The sequence below is a fragment of the Wyeomyia smithii genome, chromosome 2 (assembly GCF_029784165.1).
Source record: "Wyeomyia smithii strain HCP4-BCI-WySm-NY-G18 chromosome 2, ASM2978416v1, whole genome shotgun sequence".
Taxonomy (NCBI): Eukaryota; Metazoa; Arthropoda; class Insecta; order Diptera; family Culicidae; genus Wyeomyia; species Wyeomyia smithii.
Genome location: NC_073695.1, coordinates 235,714,589 through 235,739,415, shown reverse-complemented (window position 1 = coordinate 235,739,415; position 24,827 = coordinate 235,714,589). Strand labels below are relative to the sequence as shown.

At 38.7% G+C, this 24,827-nt stretch overlaps 1 protein-coding gene and 1 long non-coding RNA gene across 2 annotated transcripts in view; one reads left to right on the top strand and one right to left on the bottom strand.

Moving 5' to 3' along the window:
- Positions 1-13,515: 13,515 nt before the first annotated feature.
- On the bottom strand, positions 13,516-14,582 carry LOC129721669 (uncharacterized). The gene is made up of 3 exons (XR_008727444.1): positions 14,424-14,582; positions 13,781-13,934; positions 13,516-13,665 (listed from the first exon to the last, which is right to left on the bottom strand). It is a non-coding gene; the product is annotated as an uncharacterized LOC129721669 (long non-coding RNA).
- The window catches only part of LOC129721667 (galectin-4-like), a 29,470-nt gene continuing 18,158 nt past the window's right edge, over positions 13,516-24,827 (top strand). Inside the window, exon 1 of the mRNA XM_055674518.1 lies at positions 13,516-13,945. The gene's annotated coding sequence lies outside the window, so the exon portion shown is untranslated. The remainder of the gene's footprint in view (positions 13,946-24,827) is intronic.

The window sequence follows — 24,827 nt, the reverse complement described above, 5'->3', positions numbered from 1 at the left end:
CAGACAAATTGTCCAAGGTATCTTGCAATGGTCCTTGCAAATCGGCAGCTTTGGCTCCTGTAACAGAGATTACACTGTCGTCTGCAAGTTGTCTTATCGTGCATGAATTTGCCAGACATTCGTCGATGTCATTTACATAAAAGTTGTAAAGAAGGGGGCTTAAACATGAGCCCTGGGGAAGACCCATGTAGCTAATGCGAAAAGTTGCCAAATCGCCATGCGTAAAATGCATGTGCTTTTCGGACAACAAATTGTGCAAAAAATTGTTCAAAATTGGAGAAAATCCTTGTCGGTGAAGTTTACCCGAAAGAATGTCAATAGAAACGGAATCAAAAGCCCCCTTAATGTCCAAGAACGCAGACGCCATTTGTTCTTTACGAGCATACGCCAGCTGAATATCTGTTGAAAGCAACGCAAGACAATCATTCGTCCCTTTGGCACGGCGGAAGCCAAATTGAGTTTCTGATAGTAGACCATTTGATTCGACCCAGTGGTCTAAACGACGGAGTATCATTTTTTCCATCAATTTCCGGATACAGGATAGCATTGCAATCGGCCTATAAGAGTTGTGATTAGAAGCTGGTTTCCCTGGTTTTTGGATGGCGATCACCTTCACTTGCCTCCAATCCTGCGGTACAATGTTTTGCTCCAGGAACTTATTGAACAAGTTCAACAAGCGCCTCTTGGCATTGCCGGGTAGATTCTTCAACAAGTTGAATTTGATTCTATCTAATCCAGGCGCGTTATTGTTACAGGACAGGAGGGCAACTGAAAGTTCTGCCATCGTAAAAGGTGATTCTATCGCGTCGTGACCCGGAGACGCATCGCGAACAATATTTTGCTCAGGAACAGAGTCCGGACATACTTTCCTGGCAAAATCAAATATCCACCTACTTGAAGACTCCTCGCTTTCGTTGACCGTTATGCGATTCCGCATTCTTCGGGCTGTGTTCCAAAGAGTGCTCATCGATGTCTCCCTCGACGTCTCGTTCACGAACCGACGCCAATATCCACGTTTCTTTGCTTTAGCCAAGCTTTTAAGCTTGGTATCAAGCTCCGAATACCGTAAATAGTCGCCAGGTATACCTCCCGTCTGGTAGGCCTTAAACGCGTCGGATCTTTGCGTGTAGACATCGGAGCACTCTTGGTCCCACCACGGAGTGGGAGGCCGTTCTTTGATCGTTACGCCGGGATATTTCTTCGTTTGGGCTTGCAACGCGGCGTCGAGAATCAAGCCCGCGAGGAGGTTGTATTCTTCAAGTGGTGAATGATGTTGAATCGACTCGACCGCTTTTGAAATCATTTCCTCGTATAACTTCCAATCGACATTTCGTGTGAGGTCATACGGAATGTCAATTGGTCGCATGCGAGTTGACCCGTTAGTAATTGAAATAAGAATAGGCAGATGGTCGCTACCGTGAGGATCGAGGATTACCTTCCATGTGCAATCCAACCGTAGCAACGTCGAACATAAGGATAGATCCAAAGCGCTTGGGCGCGCTGGAGGTTTCGGGATACGTGTCATTTCACCGTTGTTTAAAATAGTCATGTCGAAGTCATCGCAAAGGTTATAGATTAAAGAGGAGCGGTTATCATTGTATGGGGAACCCCAAGCCACGCCATGAGAGTTGAAGTCTCCCAAAATCAAACGTGGCGAGGGAAGAAGTTCTATTAAATCAAAGAGCAGCCGTTGCCCAACCTGTGCTCTGGGAGGAATATATATTGAGGCAATACAAAGCTCTTTACCTTGTATTGTCATTTGACATGCGACAACTTCGATGCCTGGAATCGAGGGGAGGTTAATACGATAGAAAGAATAGCACTTTTTAATCCCTAAAAGTACTCCTCCATATGGGGTGTCTCGATCAAGGCGAATAATATTAAAATCATGGAAGTTGAGATCAATATTTGAAGTAAGCCAAGTTTCACAAAGGGAAAATGCATCGCATTTGTTTTTATTTATCAAAACTTTAAACGAATCAATTTTTGGTAAAATACTTCTACAATTCCACTGTAAGACAGAGATAGAATCCTTCATATACGCAGTTGAATTAGGCATCGAAGGATACAATCGCTGCAAGGAGAGGCCATTGGGCAGTCAACTGCTTCAAAAATGATCTAACTGTTGGGAGGAATGCTGTAAGAAAAATTTTAATTGGATCGGGTACATTGAAAGTTTCAAAAATCCAGTCCACAATGTCAGAAAATTTCACTAATCCAGAGTTTGTTTCATCAACTGGGAGTGTAAAAGGAGCAACTGGGGTTTTAGATGTTCCTGGCAGTGCTGGGAACTCCTTCTGGGACTTTAAATTTGCCAGCCCAGGAGGAGTTTGCTTCGGTTTTTCCGCAGCACTGTTTGGTTTGTTTGTATCTTTCATTTCACTTTGAGAAATCTTAGGACCTTTTCTGGGAAGTTTAGGAGAGGAAATATTTTTCCTCTTTCTAGACTCCCCAGGATTGGCGTAAGATGCTCCCGCTGGTGAATCGTCAGAATCGGTTTCCTCAGAGGGCAACAGATCGAAGGGGTTCGAAGTAACGGGAGAAGTGGTAACGGTCTTCTTCAGCATGTCAGCGTAGGAACGCTTTGAACGCTCTTTGAGAGACCGTTTTATTTTATCCCTGCGCTGCATGTACACCGCACATGTCGAGAGCTCATGCAGATTTTCTCCGCAGTGAATACACTTTTCAGCGTTAACACTGCAAGAATCTTCCGCATGAGACTCCCCACACTTGCCACAACGTGCCTTATTGCAGCAGTAGGCGGCTGTATGGCCTAACTGCTTGCAATTCAGGCAGTTCATGACGCGGGGCACGTAGAGCCTCACAGGGAGACGAACCCGGTGGATCGAGACGTGGCTTGGTAGTGCAGACCCGGCGAACGTAACTCGAAACGAGTCTGACGGAGTGTATACTGTTTTGCCACCGATGATCGATGCTGACCGCAATTGCTTGCAGTCGAGCACCTTTACTTCGGGACACGTTTTGTTCTTAAAGCACCCTTTGGCACTTTGCAGTATACACTCGACGGACAGACTCGAATCGGTTATGACACCGTCGATCTCCACGTCTCGTGCGGGTATGTAAACGCGATACTCGCGTGTGAAGAGCTCAGAGCAAGCTATATCGTTGGCCTCTTTCAGGTTACCGACCACGACACGGAGCTTGTTAGGCCGGACCTTGGAAATTTCGGTCACGCCCTTGTACTCCTTCGTCAGGTCTTTAGAAATCTGCAAGAGGTTCAACTGTTTCGATTTCGGTCCCGCCTTTGGCCGAAAATAGACAGTATAGCTGCCCTGGGCTCCGTCTGGGTAAAGCCTGGGGCGAGGGGGGACTGAAGAATGAACAGGGGAGGGGGTAACAGAAGGGTCAGGGTCAGAGGGGTTCGGGGATAGTGGCGCGGGAGGCGAGGGATCTACATCCATCGCGCTATGTTTAGCGCACTAGCGCTGACAAGAACACGTACCTTTTTATTTCTCCCTTCCAGTAAGGTTGGTTGTCCGATCGTTCGAAGTAGCAGCCGTTACAGCCAGCAGCACCAATACAGCAGCACCAAACAGCCACCAGCAGCGAGCCAGGTGTGAGATCACTCCACACAGCGATACGACTCGCTGACACTGATGGCTTCTTCTTTTTCCTCGTTTGTGTCTCGTCCACTGCTGTAGCACAATCCAGCCAGCAGCCAAATCGGCTTACGCACCAGCTGGCAGTCACGATGCGAAACAGTTGCACAAAAGAACGACCTTGAACCCGGATTTATTTCACTCGACCAGGCAAACAATGCCAACACTTGTTCACACGTCTTTTGTTTTATACTCTATCGGACCGATCACCAAACACGTCCAGTACTGATGCGTGTTCGGCACAGAATGATGTATAAACTTATGTTCTAAACTAGGTCTCGTTAAAAGTTAAAATATCAAAATTCCTATTAAAATTACTTACTGATTATAGCACGTTTTGTAAGGTTTTCGGCAGGAAAAGATTGGAATTAGAATGTACAATATATTTTGTTAATTGTATAACAAATTTTGTTTTAAATATGCTTTAAAAACACATTTTGGACGTTCAAGCGTATGATAACAAAACATGATATAAATCTATACTTTTTATCATTCTGACATATCAAGAATATTGCAGGTATATTTGTGTTACCCGTTTGTTATAATCGTTTGATCGGGAAGGGTGTTAGGCATAGCGGAGAATAACAGCATAACTATCAATTGACCTAATACATACTGGATGTTTGGCTTAAAAGATTTTTTTATTACTATAAACATTTCTGATATATTAAGATATTTTTGTTTGGTTTTTATTTAGATTTACTGTTATATATTTTATAGATACACAGTGAACTTTTCTCAATCGGTTATGTAGGATTCAAACAGTCGTAAATTAAAAATAATAAATCGGGAGGCTTACAAATCGCCTACAACGTGATTGTGAAGACAATCATCATATATGTCATCGAACAAAAATTATAACTATTAGAATGGTCAGTGTCTGAGTGCACACGCAAAAGTTGAAGTCTTGTACAACCATTATGTCTTCCCGATTCGCACAAATGTTGCACAGAAATCGCACAATAAATGTGTGTATCGCATAACGCAACAGTTGTACTGCGAATACATTGACATAGATTTAAATCAGAATATGTATCATATACCGACACTTTATTTCTCACATCGAGTGTATTAGTGACTGATCTTTCTCTCTTGCTCGTAGATTTTCCATGTACGTGCGACGAGACTAGATACGTCACATGTAATTTGCAGGTTGCGCCTTCGCTTCTTTTTCGGTTCGGATTGCGACGCGCAAGACGATGTCTCGTCGCTTCACGAAATGAGCGAGACACCCGTGCTGTACATACTAGATGCCAGTGTTGTTAGTCTCACTCATACTGTCGATGCGTGCTTGCTGCTATTCAGAGGAATGCATGAAGAAGAATAAGTATCCCGAAAGCGTGTGTGCAAAAGACTTGAAAAGCGTAGCATATGTCTCGTCCTCAAGCAGAAAGGAGGAGAAAGGTTTTGCTTCTCGCTCGCTTTGCAATGCTGCTTGATACCAGTTTAAACTGTTCAGGTGTAGTAGTTTGGAGCTGCCAAATACATTGATGAAACGCTAGAGCATTATTTGCGTTATGCCCAACACGCAATCATTGTACTGGTTCCGAATTACATCAACAATTGCGCTAAAAACGCACAATTTTGTACTGGTTTCGCACCATCCAACTTTTGCGTGCACTAACTCATAAATTATAAGATTTAAGTTTTTTGTTTGTATAGGCTTATCACTGCGACCAGAAACGTTGATCTTTTGTGATATTGCCCGGGTGTCTGCTGTATTCCGCATTTCTATTTTTAGCAGTACCATTATTGAGAGTAAGTGACATGCTTATGATTTATCGGTGCTTGTGTGTTTTTTACACTTCCTTTTACGCTTTTACTGTTCTCACTACTATACCGGGCCAATTGTAATTCTCTGGGGAGGTTGGCCATTTTTATTATAAGAGCAACTCATTTTGTCAAGAGGATGTTAGTATTGTAAAGGATGACAACTAAAAATTTGAATTTAGAAAATCTATACCGAGCGTCTTAGCAGAGTGGTTGAGAAATCAAAGAAATAGTTAACGGTTTCCGTTATACTCTACTAGAAAAGTTTCTAGTAGAGTATAACGGAAACCGATAACTATTTCTTTGATTTTTTAAAAATTTGAAATTTTTGGGGCTCTCACTTGAGCTTTTTCACTCCACAACAATCACGCTTAGAGAAAAAATGGAAACATGTATATGAAAGCTCTATACTCTTCTGCTAGTATTTTTTGTTTTGTTTGTGCATGCTCAGTTCGGTTCAAAATGGCATCCAAACAAGGAGCATTCCGCAAATGCATTGTACAGTTCGCTATGAACTGCACAACAATTTTGGCAAAAAGTTCATGGTAAACCATTTTGGAAGCGAAAATCTTCCGGTTTTTATTATGTATGGTTTCCTGCAAACCTCATCTATAATACACCAGGAAGGTAGTGGAAGACCGGTCAGAGTAGTGGGCAAAAATGGACTTTTTCCTTTTTGTCAAATTATGGTCCAAGCCTAGTGGTTTGAATATCAATCAAAATATATACCAGAACGAATGTTTGAACAACAATATGATTCTATTTCTTCCAAAACACCATACAGATGAAAAGTGTGTGTTTTGGCCAGAGAAAATATCATCAAAAAAACACCAACGTTTTTGAACAACCACTCGACTCCATTTGTACCCCAAATACGCAACCCAACGAACCCACCTCAGTGTCGTCCAATCAAAGATTCCTCTAAGATTTTGAGTTTCTTTGGTGCAAAAATAACTGGAGATCAACGTACTGCGAACAGTTGATCGATATAATCAAGAGATGCATTCGGAAATGCAGACTTAAACGGCGTAACACGATCTTGTTTCGGCGTCATCAGAAAACTTCGTCGGGTGGCCTGTAACGGATCTTTCTCAAATATTAAATATTTTTTGTTAGTTCACAATGAATGTATCTTCATGAGAATTAAATCAGTTTTTCTCTAAGTTCTTCCACTTCTTTTGGACAGCTGTAGAAAAAAAATCCAAATTTTAAGTTGTCACCCGTGAGAATTTAACGAGATAGAAAGCTAAGTGGGGAGCCTAAGAGTAAACCTATGCTTTATTCATTTGACATTCAACGGTCTGATACTACTAAGTCTCCAATTAACAAGCAAAAGATGAAAATTTTTTAAGTTGTGCTGATGTTGCTCGAAACCGACAATATCCCCACCTGACTATAAGGACGTGGCCGACGCCGTTATTGGTCTTAAAAAATCGAGTCATTCAATAGGGGTTAAATATTACAGAGTCCGTTTTGACAAGCTTTGACAATGGTCATGAATTCGAATCTCAGTAGAATCAGACCTTTCGGCGTCAGAGAGACGCATTTTACGCATGGTTCATACTCAGGTTCCCTCCCATCCTCTTACTTGACCTTTCCTAAATGCAAGAAAAAATACCTCTAACAGAGTTGAATGAATATTCCTCCAGGCAGTTAGACAAGAGCAATTTAGAAAAAAATGTGCGGCTTTTGATTATGTTTTTATATTTTATTTTTTTATTTTTGAGAAGCTATGTAAATGCCAGTAAAATGTATTGATGATTACAAATGTTTTTAGAGCCAAGACGGTTTGTTTGACTGGTGTGACGTCTTTGGCAAAGTTGTAGATTTTGTCTTTACGAAATAAATATAAACTCTGAAAAAACTTAAAAAAAAACAATTTTCTCATGAAAATTGCTCAAAAGATGGCTGTCATAGGGACATGAGAAACGAAAAAAAAAAAATTTGCAGAAAAAGAAAAGGAAAAATTGAAGGCAGAACGTTTAGTTTGATTGGTATTAGGTAATTTTTTTTTCCTTCCGGAAAAAATATACATAGTGAGAAAAAATCGAAAAAAAACACAAAAATTTATAAAATGAGAATCATAACAAATTCTTTTTTAGGAATTTGATTTTTTTTTACAAAACAACACGCTAACCAATAATAGTTAATTGCACTTGGAGAAATGAAAAATGAAGCTTTTATCAGTCTTCACGTCCGACGTTTCAGCCTCTGGACTGAGCCTTCCGCAGGAGATATAATGTTGTACCGTGTTTTGTTTTGTACAAAGTTTTACGATCGGTAAAAACCAATAAATTAGAGTCCATTTTGGTGTCGTAAGAGTTGTGATAAAAAGACCTAGAATACGAATGAAATTCATCAACGCATCGTGCTTTCTGATGTGCTATCTTGAAGGAGAACCTGTTGATAGCTATGGCGTCATCCACATCCATTTACCCCCCTTCCTCCACAATGAGGTTTAGTAAGATTTTTCATTACTCCCCTCTTCCTACAAATCTTACGTAAGATTTCATTGTTGAGGAAGAAATTGTTTTTGAAGAAGGAACCTGTCTTCAACTAATAGCGTATTCTTGGAGAATAAAAACAAAATAAGTTATTCAGTAAGTGAAGTACTTAATCATTCAGCTATGCAAGCTAATAATTTAACTAATTTTATTTTATTTTAGTCTTGTTTCTGCTTTGTAAGTTTTTGTTTGTATTTTGAATTTTCCAGTCTTACGTAAGATTTTCACGAATCCCCCTCTCTCCCTTCGTAAGCATTCGTAAGAAATTTGGATTTCCCTCTCTCTCCTATGACCCCTATGACAACCGATCGTAAAGCTTTGTACGCTCATATTATATCCCCTGTGAAAGGTCAAGTACAAAGGCCGAAACGTCGGAAATAACACATGGTATCGTTTTGATCCACCGTTAGAACTGAAAGAAGCCGTATTTCCCTATGAATTTCATGTTACAGTCGTTTTTGAATTTGAAAATTTGAAAAATGAACAAAACAAAAATTTATAAAAAAAAAGAAAAGAATTTAAAGAATCTGATTTTCAGCCAATTTTATCTGGCACCTCTCAGGAATCCGTCCATAGTCCACTTTTGTTTTCGGGCAACCATTTTATTGAACCAATTTTGATTTGGTAGAAACTTTGTATAGCTGTTTTTATTGCCAAAAGATTAAATTTTGTGCTAGTGGTTTTTTGAATCACGACACACTCAAAATTAAAACATTTGAATTTTCCAGAAAAAAGACTTAAACGATTAGAAGCTAGAATGTTTAAAAGATTTGACAGTTCGTTTTGTTTTTTTTTTTAATAAATTTTTATTTTGTTCATTTTTCAGTTTCCTCGTTCGTCAAAATTTCACATATCGAGCACATAACATTTCCAAACGAAGAGCTATCGAAACATTCCAAATCTGAATACAAAGGGCGCTGCTCCATCATCCTTTGAATTTTAAATAAATCAAACTTTATGAAACAAGACTAGCTTTAGTTCAAAAGATCTTTTCCTATTTAATATCTGGGCAAAGTCTTTATTGGTCTTCAATAATGCTCTTTCAGTACTATGATGTGTCCGAATTCCTAACTACAAAGAACATTGAAAACACGTTCAAATGCTTTAGAGAAACCGATTAGAAAATTAATGGATCTTCGGTTTGCGATGTTTGATACACTAAACTAGTCGACAAAAACTCAAAACAGTTTCCCTGAAAAGACTATATCTTTTTATCATTGCTGTGAATTTTGGGGCCTCTATTTTGGTTAGAAGTGCGTCAAAAGGCCGCAGAGTAAGTGCTCACCAGGTTCTTTTTTTTATGTTGGCTCACGGGAAAACTCATAGAAGTCTCTGAAAAAGTTATTATTTTTAGGCGTACCAAAATTCACAGGAATGGTTAAAAAGGTATAGGTGTTTATTACGGGAGTCACTTAACGGTGAAATCAGAGTGAAGTGAACAAAATCCTATTACGGGACTCACGTAAGTGAGAAAAACGTCGCAAAGTGACATCTGCCGTGAAATCTGGGTTATTATGAGTGTTAAACCAGTGAAGTAAAAACGGAAAAAGCGACGTTTCGCGTGGAATTATTTCATGACCATTTTGAACGGTGAAATGATTCCACGAAGATGGCATATTTGTGATCTAATGCTAAATATTGGATTTATTCTTCAGTAACAAGGCGAATCAGAATTTGATGCGTGCCTTAAAGCGGTCAAATTTTCATTTTTTGCCCGTTGAAAAAAAAATGCAAACTTTCAGGAAATTTTCGATACCGAAAAAAAAACATTTTTTTTATGCCTAATGTTTTAAAAATGCAGAAAACGTCGAGATCTGGTGTTATCTAAAAACGGAATAAATCGACTTTCTGGGACTTAGACATTTTTGAGCTGGGAAACAATCTCATTTCACTTGTCCTATTCTCAATTTCACTTCACTGTCAATCGCACAACACGGAGGTGATTTTTGTCACCTCACTTGAGGTTGAATCGGGAATAGGTCTAAAAAAGTGAAGTGAGCGTGAGAGTGAAATATATTTCACCGTGAAGTGACTCCCGTAATAAGCACCAATGTGATATCTGCCGTGAAATCTGGGTTATTATGAGTGTCATATGAGTGAAGTGGAAACGGAAAAAGCGACGTTTCGCGTGGAACTATTTCACGACCAGTTTGAACGGTGAAATGATTTCACGAAGATAGGGAAGTTTAAAAATCGTCTGATTTGTGATCTAGCGGTAATATATATGGGATTTATTAGTAACAAGGCGAATCTTTTTTTTTCTTGAAAAAAATCGGCTCTCTGAAACTTTCAAATTTTTGAGCTGCAGCCAATGGAACTTAAGGGAAAAATTGACCTTCGAATTTCGTTTCCTCTTGTCGAAAAATGTCCTCATACAAAATTTCAGCTCAATAGACTTCCCGGGACTTAGAAGTTTTTGAGGTGGAAAACTCCCACGTTTCACTTGTCCTATTCTCAATCTCACTTCACTGGCAATCTCACTTCACGGAGGTGATTTTTGTCACCTCACTTGAGGTGGAATCGGGAATAGGTCTCAAAAAGTGAAGTGAGCGTGAGAGTTACTTTACTACTAGGTTACTAGGAGTTACTTTACTAATTTTTAATCTCAGGGATATTTTAAGGTGCAATGCAGACCTCAGGTATTTAATTCGATTGAGAATATTGAATTTTTTACATCGACAAGAGTCGAAACCCAAACCTGTTGTGATTCTCAGGCAGCAAGGGGGATTGATATCCATTATATTTAAAAATAAATAAGAACTAAAATGGAATACTCTCAGCAAAAAATATTGTTTTTTAACGGCTCTAGTTGAATCGGAATAAAAAAAAATTGTTTGTTGGGCTGATAAGTTTTTTACGGGTCGTTAGTTTCTAGAGTATTAGTGTCGTCTTTCCGTATACGATTGGCATAATAGTGCTGAAAAAATTTTCTACAGTACCATGGAATGGGGTGAAATTGATCAGTGGGTTGAAATTGATCACCTGAAAATTCGTGATAAAAATACTAATCAAAAGATATTGCTCTTGCAACACTAGGCAATGTTAACGTGTCCTTAAACGCAACTTTTGCATGATTCACATACCTGTCAAAGTTAACCCTTGCATGGCCGGTGCAAATTTTCATATTTTCGAAAAATTATTCTAACTCAGTCAAAACTCAATCAAATTTGATCAAACAGGTTTTCAACTAACAAAAAAAAGTATTGAATTTACTTAAAGTAATCTTAGTTGAGGGTTAATTACGTTAAATTTGGAGAAGTGATTAAATTTTGATAAAAGCTCAAAAAATGTAATTTTCAACAATGATCATTCCATACCATTAAAGAAATACTGATGAATTCGCAGGAAACCACGAGGATTTAAATTTCAGAGCTAGTTTTTGAGCTTTTGCAACAAACCGAATTGAAATCGGCCTGACGACGATCAAATAAGAGCAAATTTAGCAACAAGCAGCTCGTGAACCAAAATAAACAAATTTTAACCTGAAATATCGTTATTTTCGTTTCCAAACTAGCTGTAAATGATATTTATCAGTACAGAAATCGTCACTTATCTTTAGTATATCGAAAAAAGCACATTGCCAAAAGAATGTATGGATTTCAATGGTGATCAATTTCACCCCAATTTACCTCATAGTACCTTATAGAATTATCAAATTTATTTCATGAAGTAGACGATAGAAATTTCACCAATAGCCATAGAGGTTTACTGGAGCACATACCAGTACTTGTTTGAAAATTATACTATTTCGGGAAAAATGTACATGAAGCTAGTTAATTGGAAATTGTTATAAAAATTGATCAATTTCACCCCGTTCCATGGTATACCTGTATGACTGAGGATAGTACCGTACTGCATCAAATAAAGAAAAATAAATTTTCTCGACAATGTTAAAGGTTTAACATGTTGGTTATTTTATTGTTGTTGCAATTTAGTGCTATTTGTATAGATTCAAACAGGTTTTGTTTATGAAATTAACGAGAATTCAGAATTCGAATTTGACAACTTAGGCATGCTCCATTGCTGTGATCTCACTTCTGAGACTTAATGCGCTTCTCACTTCACATGCTGATTCCTTTGATTGATTTTGAGGGCAAGTTTCAACAACAAATGAAGTATAATGTAGAAAAATTGCGTTGGTTCGCGTACCCCAGGTTGAGAACCGCTGGTATAGATCTTACAACCATCCTACACGTTCAATATCGCCTAAAACTGATTAGAAGCTTTGTAAATTACGTAAATGCTTAATTGATGCGTTTTGTACAGTTCTCTTCTATCATTACTTGCATTACGAAGCTGCCAGCCGTTATTACATTATTTTGGTGCTGTTATTCTGAACTATTTCTCGCTGTCTGGTCGATTTTTGGCATGAAATACTTTAGATCTAACTGGCATACCTATGTTACGTGAAGCATACTATAACGTTTAACTTTATATATAAATTATCATCATTTCTGCAATGAATTTCTTTATTATAATTTATTGCACCATTATCGTCAATAGCATGGATGACATCCCTATACTAATAATCATAAAGTACGCAATATCGCTCATTTCGGCAGTTGAATGTAGAACGCGCGCAATGTTAGATGTTGGCACATTTACAAATTACGAATACATCCATAAAAAACTGTGCTGTAGAAATTCACGGCTGATCGTTTAGTATGTACCTCTTCATAGTAGCTTTTCTGTTATTCGACGTTAGTGGAAAATCTAATTACTGAAAAGTACACGGAATGGTAAAAGTGTTTTACTGTGTATGACGAAATTACGGCGAATGCTTGCGTAGAATCCATTATTGCTAGTTCGGCTTTCTTCTGAACATTTCACAAGTGCCCTTTCAATTATTTTGCAGAATCATCCTTGTCCGTATGCCCCGCTCCACTTGGACCCGGTTTCACCCGGTTTTTGCGAACGCCCCTCTTGCTAGGTGAAAAAGCAGAAAATCATGCATCGATCCTGATTATGCTCTCGCTCTCTTTCTCCAAATTCAGGGTTTTCGCTATGCTTCGTGTGTTCATCCTCGACACGGTTGTATTGGTGTAACCCGAATGCTTTTCATACATTCCCAGCCACGCGGTCTCCTTCTGGGTAAGGCGCGCACGCTCCGCTAAGACCCATCGTAACGTTCTCTCCAGGTTGGGAAGGCTAATCATTATGCTCATATTATATATAGTACCTACATACGTATAGATAGATGGTTGTGAATGGTGGATACTGTGTCCGCCGTCCTCAGCTTTCCCTCACCGCTTTCCGCTACCCCCAAACGGTGGCATTCATGAAGAAAGCGTGCAATCCTTTGTGCAATCTAGCTGTGTTTCTCCGGTAGTCTCAAACGTCTGCCCTGCTTGGTTAGGGTGACCCACTGTAATCCTCAAAATCGGAATGCTTCTATGATTATATTTGAACTGAAAAATAAGTTCAGATTCTATTTCAATTCCAACCGATATTTAATTATCCTGGAAGAATCTGTTTTCCTGGAACAAATTAAACTAATGGCAAGGCAATTGAATCTGTATGAAAACTGCAATCTACATAATTGATTCAGTACAGCGTGCTGGAATTGCGATTTCCGCGAAATTGCGCTATCGTAAGTGCAGATGTCCTCCTCGCTAAGCGTTCGTAGTCGTCCATGACCCACCATTCCCGGCCGCCACTTCACCCGTGGTGGCCTTCAAACCATCCGTTCTTTGCCATTGAACTTCCACCTATTCCATTCATCTACGACCCGACTATCGACGATCTTTTTCGCTTTTGAGCATGCATGCACACTGCGGAGAAGAGCAATTTCGTCACGTCGCGAAACCAACGCGGTTTCCCGTGTTTATAGAAAAAAAAAGGAAAAGAAAATGTTCAGGATATCGCAACCAGCAAATATAAGCTTACCCGCAGGCTGGTTTGGTGAAAAGAGGTGTGTACTTTGGGCTGTATTGGTGTTGTTCCAAAAATAGACAAAGCGCCAGCTACCGACGGAAGCACGAGTTCGGCCGACATCCATGAGTGACGCAAAGGACGAATCCGAGTGTTGTTATGCGAACGCCTGAATGGGAGGTATTGGAATGGGAGAAAGCGTAACATAATAATAAGTAATATATGGTGGGAAAATCTGCTGGGGAAATGGTGGCTCATAAACGTCTCCAATGGTTCTGTATAGTATTGGGTTTCAGTACAACCGCAGCCCGCAAATATTTGCCCGGCGGATAAATTATGAATGGAGCGGCTGTCAGTTACCGAGAGTAGAGATTAACAAAACTTTCGGCCTGGTTACAAAGATCGGGAACTTACGTAATGCTGTTGATAGCAATCAAATCGGAAAGTTCACGATCTTTGGGTATGCTGTATTTTTTTCAAGGGAGCTATTAAGTGCTTATTTTATCTCTGATGAATTGAACAACAGAAACGTTTTGACCAACATATTAAAGACTGCTTTTAAAGATCAGTAATAAAACAATATAGAATTTCTGGTTTGTTTTTGGAGAGGCGGAATACTTACACAAAACCATTGAAGCACAATTTATTTTCAACTTACTAAGTGAATGAGTGGGGCTTGGTTACGGGTGAAAAGTTCTGAATCAATATAGGTTTCAACGTCCTACATTCTTTCAGCTTTCTTTCAGCTCGCTAGAAGAAAAAAAAAACAGACTGGGCAAAACGTTTGACGCCGTAGGAAATATCCACGACGTAATATGTTTTTGCGTTTCCAGCTCGTTAAAGCCAACATACCAACCACAGAAGGCAGCATTACAATGTGATAAACTATATTGCTTCCAGGGGAGAAAAGCTTCGATACATTCAACCTACGTCAATGGAGACGCAAGGTAAAGCACAATAAATCGCTGTGAAATTGGACACATCATGGCCGAGCCAACGCGTGTGGCAGACTAAAAGCAATGAAACACCGGCCAAATCTGATGTTGATGCATAGATATGCATGGAATTTCCTGCACTGCTCCCGGCTTGGTAGCAGTCAGTGTCACTCGGTTTGAAGTGCAATGATTTGAATAAACGTGAACCAATTCCAGGAGAAATGAGCCGCGGTTTTCATTGAATAGTTGTTGTTTGTTTCAATCAACTGTCGTTATATCGGATGGAGTCATCTGAGTCCAATTAAACACATGGCGCACAGTTACGCTAGTCGTAAACAATCACGTAAGTACCAGGTATCGGAACAGTCCAACTCATTCCTATTTTGTTTTGCTCACAGCCTCCAACAAATTTTGGCTTCACCATAATCCTAGCATGAGCACGTGACAATGGAATGACGTCATCTTCGTATCAAGGAAGTGTGGGAATTGGTTCGATGGGATCATCGATTGCTAGCGGTAACTTTTCTCATTTTAACATTACAATTATTTGGAATTATTGTGAATTCAATTATTTGTGACTTTTGCTTAAAGCACTTTCACAACAGGGTATATGATATTTTTTAATTTTGTTAATGAAACAGAAAATTTTAAAGCAATTTTGCATCTTTTACTTTCTCGGTACCGGGGAAAGCTGTTGTGTAAATACTAAATAGCACTGATCCTGTACCTACAAAATTGAATTATTCATTTAATCTTTTTGCTGTCAATAAGTAAATTGTGTAATAATAAACATATATCTCTTTATGAATCTATGGTTGCTAGAATCACTAATAGTTTAGAAAAAGCGTATTTACATGAAACAATCGCATTTTTTAAACTTATTCTTGAAATGTTTAAAAAATGAATGCATTTAGAAGGTGTGAATCATTGTATTCTTTGGTACAAAAAAATAACAAAAAGCTTAAATTGCGTTTCCGCTTTTTGAGTTTTCCGTTAAAAAGAATATGTAGCGAATGTGACCCGGGAGTGGAAAGCGTAGATAAAATCGATACAATATCCTGCTGCAACCCACGCAGTAGTGCTCTTACGAGACGTCATAGAAACACGTCATTACGCTCAATACTCAAGTTACCTATTCAGCAGCAGACGAACTTACCAAAATAGTCCAATTAGTGGTGACACAATTGTTCACTCTTTCTCGACCGAATTGGGTCTTGGGTTACAAATGATAGGCAAGGAGTCAAATGACGGCAGCTAGTAGAGGTGGTAATTGCCTAGATAACTTCAATGGTAAAGCATATTGATTGGTAAATAGCACGTGAAGTTATTTAAGAAGCGCATTCTTTTTCGACCAATTCTCTGATTTCATGTTATACTTATGTAATTTAAAAACAAGTTATTATTATGAAGGTCACCATTCTTAACATTAAAGAGTAAAATGTAACACATGATAAATAATCCTGTCTATTAAACTATCTCGCAGTGGCTTTGTGAACCAAATGTTTTTATGGTCTAGAAATAATTGAGCAATCAGAGTGATGATATGAAATATTAAGTTCTTGAGATCTTTAACTTTGGATTCAGTAGTGTGGTCACAATTAGTAATCTGGAAAATTATCAGAATACTGTAAAAGCAAATAATTAGTTCAAAATAATTACAGCCCCATCATATCACTAATATCCAAGAAAACTTTCAGAAGGAAAAATATCAGTTTGTAGGTGAACATATTACATATTGTTATAATATACCTCGTGATTCCGAAAACCTAGATAATAATGACTTTCAGCAAACTTGTTCAGATGGTCAAAGGCTTCTGCATGGTGGATAGTTCAGTACGGAATTCCATCGCTACAAGGAGCTAGTTTGCATGCAATTTTTCGAATTTTACTCATCCCGCGATTCTTAGGTCCTAGGAAGTTGACTAAATTTATTATCTTGACCTGTAAACGGATTCAGTAGCTAAGTTATACGTACAGGTAAATGTCTGAAGGTGCGAAATCACATTGATGTTGTGCAGAATCAGCGCAACTTTGACAGACTTTAAGGAATAGAAGAACCGATTGTCTCACTTTCATAAATCTAGTCATTTAAAAATAATATAGAATCAATAACAATTAAAAAGACATTAGGTTTGCTCAAAACATTTTGCATTTAACTATGACTCTGGTTTGATTCATTAGGTTACACGTCATTGGCACCAGCATCACTAAATTTGTGGCAACAAAGATTGCTAACGGCTGTTTCGGTTGCAGACGGTGTTATTTGGGGTATACGAACGGCTCACGATGTTGCGTTCAGCATTTTACACATTTGTTGTGCGAAATTGGAGCAAAAGTTTGGGAATTATTCATCTAGGTTCATTTTGGAAACATCTTAATTTTGACGTCGATTGGAATATCTTCTGCTCTATGGGACCCCACTCTTTGTTGTTTTTTTTTTTGTTTTGAATCCCTTTATTCTTTTTCTTACAGTTCATAAACGTAAGATGTACGAAAAATAATGATAGGTGATTATTAAAGAAAATAAATAGCGATTGCACTGGTCGACAAAGTTAGGCAAACGGTGAGCTGGCGACCTGGAAAGAAGGTCAAATTAAGCTCCGGCCCTCAAAAGTTCCTATCTCACACCTCCACGAGTCATATGACTGCGACATTAGACTGCCATCTGAAAGATGGGCACAACTGGTTGGTATAGCCCTGGTAATATTGTCATCCGACAATAGCTAAGTAAGAAAGTGTGACGCGATCATTGGTGCTTAAACCATTTTTCGGGAATAGAAGAAATTGCCATGCTCAAACGCCATAATTGTAAGAGCACCTTTTTGTAAATTATCGCGATAATTATCACGATCGCGTTGATAATCGCGATTATTTTCTTAAACGTGCTCTCAGTGCTCCGATATTTGAGTACGAGTAATACTCTCTTCGACAAAGTTGTAGTACTACTTGAGGACTTCAAGTTCGTCATACGAAGTTGTTAATAAATGTACTTACCAAATGAGCTTTCATCGGTTTGCGAAAAAAATTAACGTGAGTGATGATTTGCATCCTTGGGTGCGGCACAAAACAACGTCTGAGCTCCATATTAGGAGCGGCTGATCAGTCTCCTGGTATCAGTGTAGCGACACGATGGTCCTCCAGCGAGGCAAAACGTTGGGGAAGGCCCGACAAGGTGCCTCATAAAAATAAAAAGTTAGGCCGTTTCTTCAACTACAGCATCATCAACGTGCACTGCCCACACGAGGCGAGACTCGACGACGAGAAGGAAGCGTTCTACGCGCAACTGGAACAAGTGTATGATGGCTGTTCTAGAAGGGACGTGAAAATTGTCATCAGCGACATGAATGCTCGGGTAGGATTAGAGGCAATGTACTGACTAGTGGTTGGGTCGAACAGCCTTTACAACGTATTAAACGGTCAACGGTGTATAAAATTTGCAGCCTCACGTGGTATGGAATTCCAAAGCACTTTCTTCCCCCATGAAGATTTCCACAAAGCCAGCTGGAGATCACCCGACCAACGTACAGCAAACAAAATCGATCACGTCTTAATCGACGGGAGATTCTTCTCCGATATTATCAACATTCGCACATATCGCAGTGCGAACATAGATTCGAACCACTATCTAGTTGCAGTATGCATGCGCTTGAAACTCTCAACGGCGTATAGCACGCGTCAAAGTCGAACGCCGCGACCCGACAAGCGGTGTTACCAACGAAACAGCAGCTTGGTGCAGGCTCTCATGAAGATGGCTGGAAAGACGTACGATCCGCCATAATTAGCACGGCTATAGCGGCACTAGGTACAGCCGCCCAGATCCAAAAAAAAAAACAACTGGTTTAACGGCGAATGCAAACACTCAGTAAAGGAGAATAACGCAACACGGGCGAGAATGCTACAGCACCGCACTAGAGCGAATGCGGAACGCTTAAAACGTGCGAGGAACAGAAAGAACTCGGTCCTTGAAACAAAAATGCACCAACAGGAGGAACAATATCGCGAGGCGATGGACCATCTGAACTGCGTTGGCGCCACCCGTAGGTTCTACGAAAAACTGAACAGCTCGCGCAAAGGCAACGATATGTGCCGCGACCTAGGAGGAAATTTCCTGACGAGCGAGTGTGAGGTGATCGAGAAGTGGAAACAGTACTACGACGAGCATCTTAACGGCGATATTACAGCAGACGAAGGTGGTACGGTAATCAATCTAGGAGTACGTGCAGAAGACGACACTGCCCTGCCGTAATCTCGCAGACTGACGTATGCGACAGCGAGTAAAATTTTCAGTACGAAGCTTTTTCCAAAAACGTTTGTATAATAACTATTAGGACGAATTTCAACAATCTGATCTGTACATAATGCATTAGTATAATCACAAAACATTGCCGAACGTTTGATTTGTACAAAAAGGTTTTTTAACTGAAGTTATGTTACCAACGTCATTTTGTTGTAGAAACAGCGAAAAAAATTTCACTGTTTCTACAACCGATTGACGTACATCCATCGACAAGTCGCTTTACCATTTTTTTTATAATCAGGCAAATAGTCGCGATTCGAGAATGCTTTTCGGAAGTGTATTTGGTTTGGAATATAATAGCATTCGTGGCCTCTGCCATCTTCCATCTGCACTTCTTCCGTACAAAAAGCAAGTGCGCCCTAGTAGTCCACGAACATGGACCAAGCTTCGTGGCCTTAGAGAGCTACAGTATGATAAAAGATGATAGTCAACTTCGTGCCGCGGCGAATTTTATTCGAGGAATGCGTCCTCCGGAGTCCAAAAAAGGTACGATTTCCTGCCATAGGACCACGGCGAATTTCTCTGCTAATCTCGTTCTTGGTAGTCACCAGTTAGCCTAGGTGCACGCACCTCATTTAGGTGTCAATTACCTCGATTTCATCATCGCTAAGCTGAGTCCGTGGACGGAAATTAACACGGTCATCTCTGAGGTCGATTGAACGCTTTTGTGCATCATCCCGATTACGGAAATATTTATTATTATTGTTTATTTATTCATCGGACTGAATGTGTCTAAATGAATGCTTAAAATTAATTAACTAAATATAATTTGGTTGGCAGATGCAGTTACACGTTGTCGGAACAAATAGGACGGCTCGTTAAAACTAAATAAATTTGCATGTCGGTTAAACTGGCGAACCATCGAAGCTAAAGGCGAGTTGGCAGCATATTGTGTCGAATAATTTCCTTCCTGCAGCATCATTTTCGGTCGCAAAGCTCGCGTGGGAGCATAAACCCCAATCTGAGACAGTAGATCTGGTGCATCGCACTCGCCAGTCAGTAATTTGGAGATAAAAATGGCCTGGGACACATGCCTCCGTTTTAAGGCTGTGCGAGATTTCGAATGATTTCGTATAATTTCGCAAAACTCGAAATTTCCCGAAATTTCGCGAAATTTCGGTTTCGCGAAATTGCCGAAAAATTTCGTTGAATTTCGCTAAATTCCGCCTAAAATTTCGCGAAATTAATCTTCCAATTTCGACGATTACGAAATTTTGCGAAGTTTCGGACCAAATTTCCGATGCAGATTATTACATTATTTTGGTTTGTGCTCATTGCGACTATGAATTAAATTGAATATATCTCAACAGATATCTGGTATACTAAGTCAGACATAGAAGAATAAACTCTCAGCCGGTAATTTTTGTTTCTAAAGACAAAACCGTAACATCATGCGGGAGGTATTTTTTATTCACGCAGAGCATAAAATTCATGTCATCACTGAAGTCATATTCGAGGAATATGAAGCCGTCCAAATGCGCTGCAAGGTATCTAGTAATTTGTTTGTAGGAATAAATTTTACGCATCTTTTACGCACATCAAATTGTGGTTATATTTGCAGCGCACAAGATTAAAGAGGTCACTTTTTGTCTTTCGTTTAGGAGGGCATAGCAATTTCTGTCAAAACTAAAACTCTGAAGCTCTATCTTACAAGCCAAATGTTCTATGCTACTCGACTTGTAAAATTTTTTAAGCTTTTTTTCGGATTTCTCTGTGTTAGAGGACTCCTCTTCGCACACCGTAGTGTATTTAAATGTGTTTTTTCAAATAGTTCATTGCTATCACTAGGCTGACCAGATATCATGCCTTATAGTGTGCAGACAGAGTGATCGATGTGTCAAGCAGAAAAAGTTGTAATTGCCTGAGTTTTTAGTATTGTTTCAAAACACTCTGACTTCTAAGTCAGCATAGGTTTCAAAATTGCCAGGTACCTTATCAAAAATGTTTCAAACGTGTAACCAAAAAAGTATACTTTATTAATGAATGAATAAAAAGTACATGGTTCGCTCTCGTTGAACACATAACTGAGAAATGTTACTCTCGTTTTAGGGGACACAAAAATGTACAATGTCAAAAACAAGTTCAGATTATAGCACAAAAGTGATTCTGACTTTGCACTTGACGAATATACAACGTAGAAGAAAAGAAAGGTTAGAAAGAACGAGAAATAAGAGAACGAGGATGATTACGAACAACTTAGTTGAGTAAAGAGAAAACTATGTGTTTGTTGCATTACAACATTCCATTCTAACTGTTGATTGGTTGAAAGAAAAATATTTTTTGGTTTGTTTCAAAGGGGCCGTTCCAAAACCACGTAGCCAAATATAGGGAGACCGGGGGAGGGGGGGGGGTATCAAAAGACCACGAAAAATCACGCGGGGGGTGTGGGGGTTAACGAATAGACCACGTAGTCTTTTTTCTGACATATAATTTATTATTGCCACTCAGTCAAGACGAACAACAATAAACAATATCGCACGCTAGCCTGGGGGCTAATGCGGTCTCGATCAACTAGATTAGTTGAGAGAATTCGTTATCGATATTGTTTTCGGCACATTTTGCATGTTGTAGGATAAGTACAACGATACACCGTGCCCCAGTGCTGAGTCGAGAATATTTCCAGCTCGAAAAGTTCCTCGACCTGATCGGGAATCGAACCCGATATCACAACCGTGTGGGAGAGCTAGCCGACCGACATCGCTAACCACAGAACCACGGGGACCACATAAGACGAAGCTTTCGCAATTTTTTAATTTATAAATTTATTTGACACGACTTAATAATTAATAAGTGTCACGGAAAGTTTGAGAGTTGTCAGCAATTAACTGTAATCAAATTTTTGAAACATGTTTCAAATTTATCCGAACGAAGAATTTTTTTTTATTGTTCGACATTCCAAAACTTTGTAATTTATTAAATAAAAAACTAAGTTAAGATCAAACTGCTTAAACAAATTTCATTTATTTTGATACTCAACAACAAATTAAAAATCATTTTGAATATACTCAACAGAATAACGTATTTTAAATTACTTTCAGGTAAGGAAATTGTTATATTTGTTAAAGACAATGGAATATTATTAAAAATTAAACAACCATTATCTATTTGTTATTTTGGTTTTGATAAAATGATATTACTGAAAATTCTATTTACAATTTGCGCAATAACTAATAATCCGTTTTCTTTAACCTTCATTTTTTTATAAATTTTTCATACTTTATTGTACATGGGTCATTCCATGTCAAGTGATCGGCAAATGCAACGACCCTCTCCGATTCGCAAAATGAATAAAATGACTAGTTTAAGGTCGAAACTGATTTCGATTGTGATTTTCAGCTGTACACTTACTTTTTAAACTCCAACCTATTGAACACTCCATTTTTTTCACTGTCGTGAAAACTCAAATCAACTTGCGTATGTTTTGACAGCAACCACGTTATGAAAAAACAGGAATAAACCATCAAAAAGGCCATGAGAAACCCACACTTGAGTGCGTTTCAACATTTGGTTACATTTGTTGTGTGAATTTAACGAACTCGTTATCTTAAAAGTTGAATATCTCCGCAACGGCGCATATTGCATTTTGTGGATAGGTGATTCTTATGTAAATTTTTCCGCTGAACACATTGGTGACATCAGATTTAAAAAAAAATTGGGGGTGTTTTGAGATAAACGAAGTTTTAGTTTTTAAACGTGAAAATATCAATATTGGCAACACTGTTTGCAAAATCTGATGATGCCATGATTGTAAATTTAATAACCTTTAAAAAGAGTATCTAATATTGTCTGTAGCTCTTACGGCCTCTGAGATATGATGTTTTTCCAAAACATGGAAAATGACTTTTTATCAAAAAATACAAAACTGGAGGGCCCCGCAATTGGAGGAGGGTTGTCCGATTAACCCAAAACTCTGGATTTTTCAGTTTCGACCTAGAATTAGTCATTTTAGTCATTTTGAAGCGAATCGGAGAGGGTCGTTGCATTTGCCTGATCACTTGACATGGAATGACCCACATATATTTGCAGAATAAGATCACAAAACAAAAGACCACGAAAGAACACGGGGGAGTAGGAGGGTGTAAAAGGGATCAGAATATGACCACGTAGTTTAGGAATGGTCCCAGATGGATTTTTTTTTGGTGTCGCCGAAACTCACAGGGCATATTTTTTTAGGACAAAATTATTTTCTACAACCTTACCAGAGACACTAGTTACGCCAGTCAAACAAACCGATTTAGCTGAAAAAATAATTTAATCTCTAATTGGGCACTCTGTGGGTAATTAAAATATTTTTATAATCGAAACAGTTGGTTTGATTGGCATAGTGCCTTTGGCAAGGTTGTAGATAAAAAATATTGTCCCTCCAAAAATAAACATGTTGTAAAATTTTTTTTTTTGAAAAAATTTAACTTTTTTTTATTGAAGACATCGCTTCGGTATTTTTTTTTGTAATTTTTTACAAAAAACATAAGATTTTTGAAAATAAGCTTTTTTATATTAATTTTAATGTTTCTTTTACAATAAAAAAATGAAATTTTTAATTTTTTTTTATCGGAAAGATAAAATTACTATCTAAAACATTTCTAGAGACGTCACACTGATCAAATAGCTTTTGGTTCTGAAAATATTTATAATCACAATAATCCTCCCAAAATAGCACTTTAAATAGCTTCTCAGCCTATAGAAACGTTTATGCAAAGTTTAAGCCAAATCTAAAATGACAAAAGATATTGAAACTTGGACATTTTTTGTGGAACTGCTCAGTTAAAAAGTAATTTTAAGTTATATTAAAAAATGTGCAAACATATTGAAAACTTCAAAGTTTACAGAATAGTTAACTTAAATTTTGTTTCCTCGAATTGATAAAGATGTCACTTAGTCTAGTCTGACTAAACGGTGTTAAAAAAATTCAATAACACTGGTCGACAAAAGCGAAAAAAAAGTTGCCCTAAAGCTCCAAATGGTTGCCCCCCCAAAGGTTTTACAGCTTTATAACCATTCCTGTGAATTTTACTGCTTTTAGAGAATGCAGAAAAGCATCAGAAGGCCGCCGAGGAATTGCTTATCGGATTCGTCGCTTTTACGTTTGCATAGGGACAGGGGCGGATTAACGCGTAGGCGAAGCAGGCGGTCGCCTGCTCGTCAATCATCGAGGGGCGGCAAACAGACGGCTAATGCGTGTGTTTATTTTTTAAGCGACGAGGAAATTTTTTCTCTCTCTAGCAGGATTTCCATTCACGTGCGGCGCGACCTTCCACATTTTCATGTACTAACGTTGTACTAACACTCCACATGCCACAGTCTTCTTGCAAAATTTTAGCTCAGTCGGACTTCGAAAAGTGGTGCCTCGAAGCGGTCAAAGTTTCACTTTTTCGGCCGATAAAAAATGCACAGGTAGTTCGTAAAATGTTCGATATTGAAAAAAATGGTCTTAGAAATGCATGAAACGTCGAGATCTGTCATAATCACTTAAACTAATTATCTTAAACTTTTTTTGTAAAAATCAATGTTTGTAAAAATCAATCCGTTCCATGCAGCAACCATCCTCTCAATCTTGTTGTTAGCGATGGTGCCAAGTCATGTTTTGATGCAGTAGACTTTTTCAGTGTCGTGCAAGAAATATTCAACTTCTTTTCTGCTTCAACTCATCGTTCAAAAAACACATTACTTCTCTTACGGTAGAGCCTCTGAGTGGAACGCGTTGGAAAGTCGAATTGATGCTGTCACTCCCTTGAGGCTTGATATAGAAGAAATTTATTATGCCCTATATGAAGCAATCGAGGATCTGAAGCAAGATGCGTTTGCAAGAAATACTGCAAAAAGCCTAGCA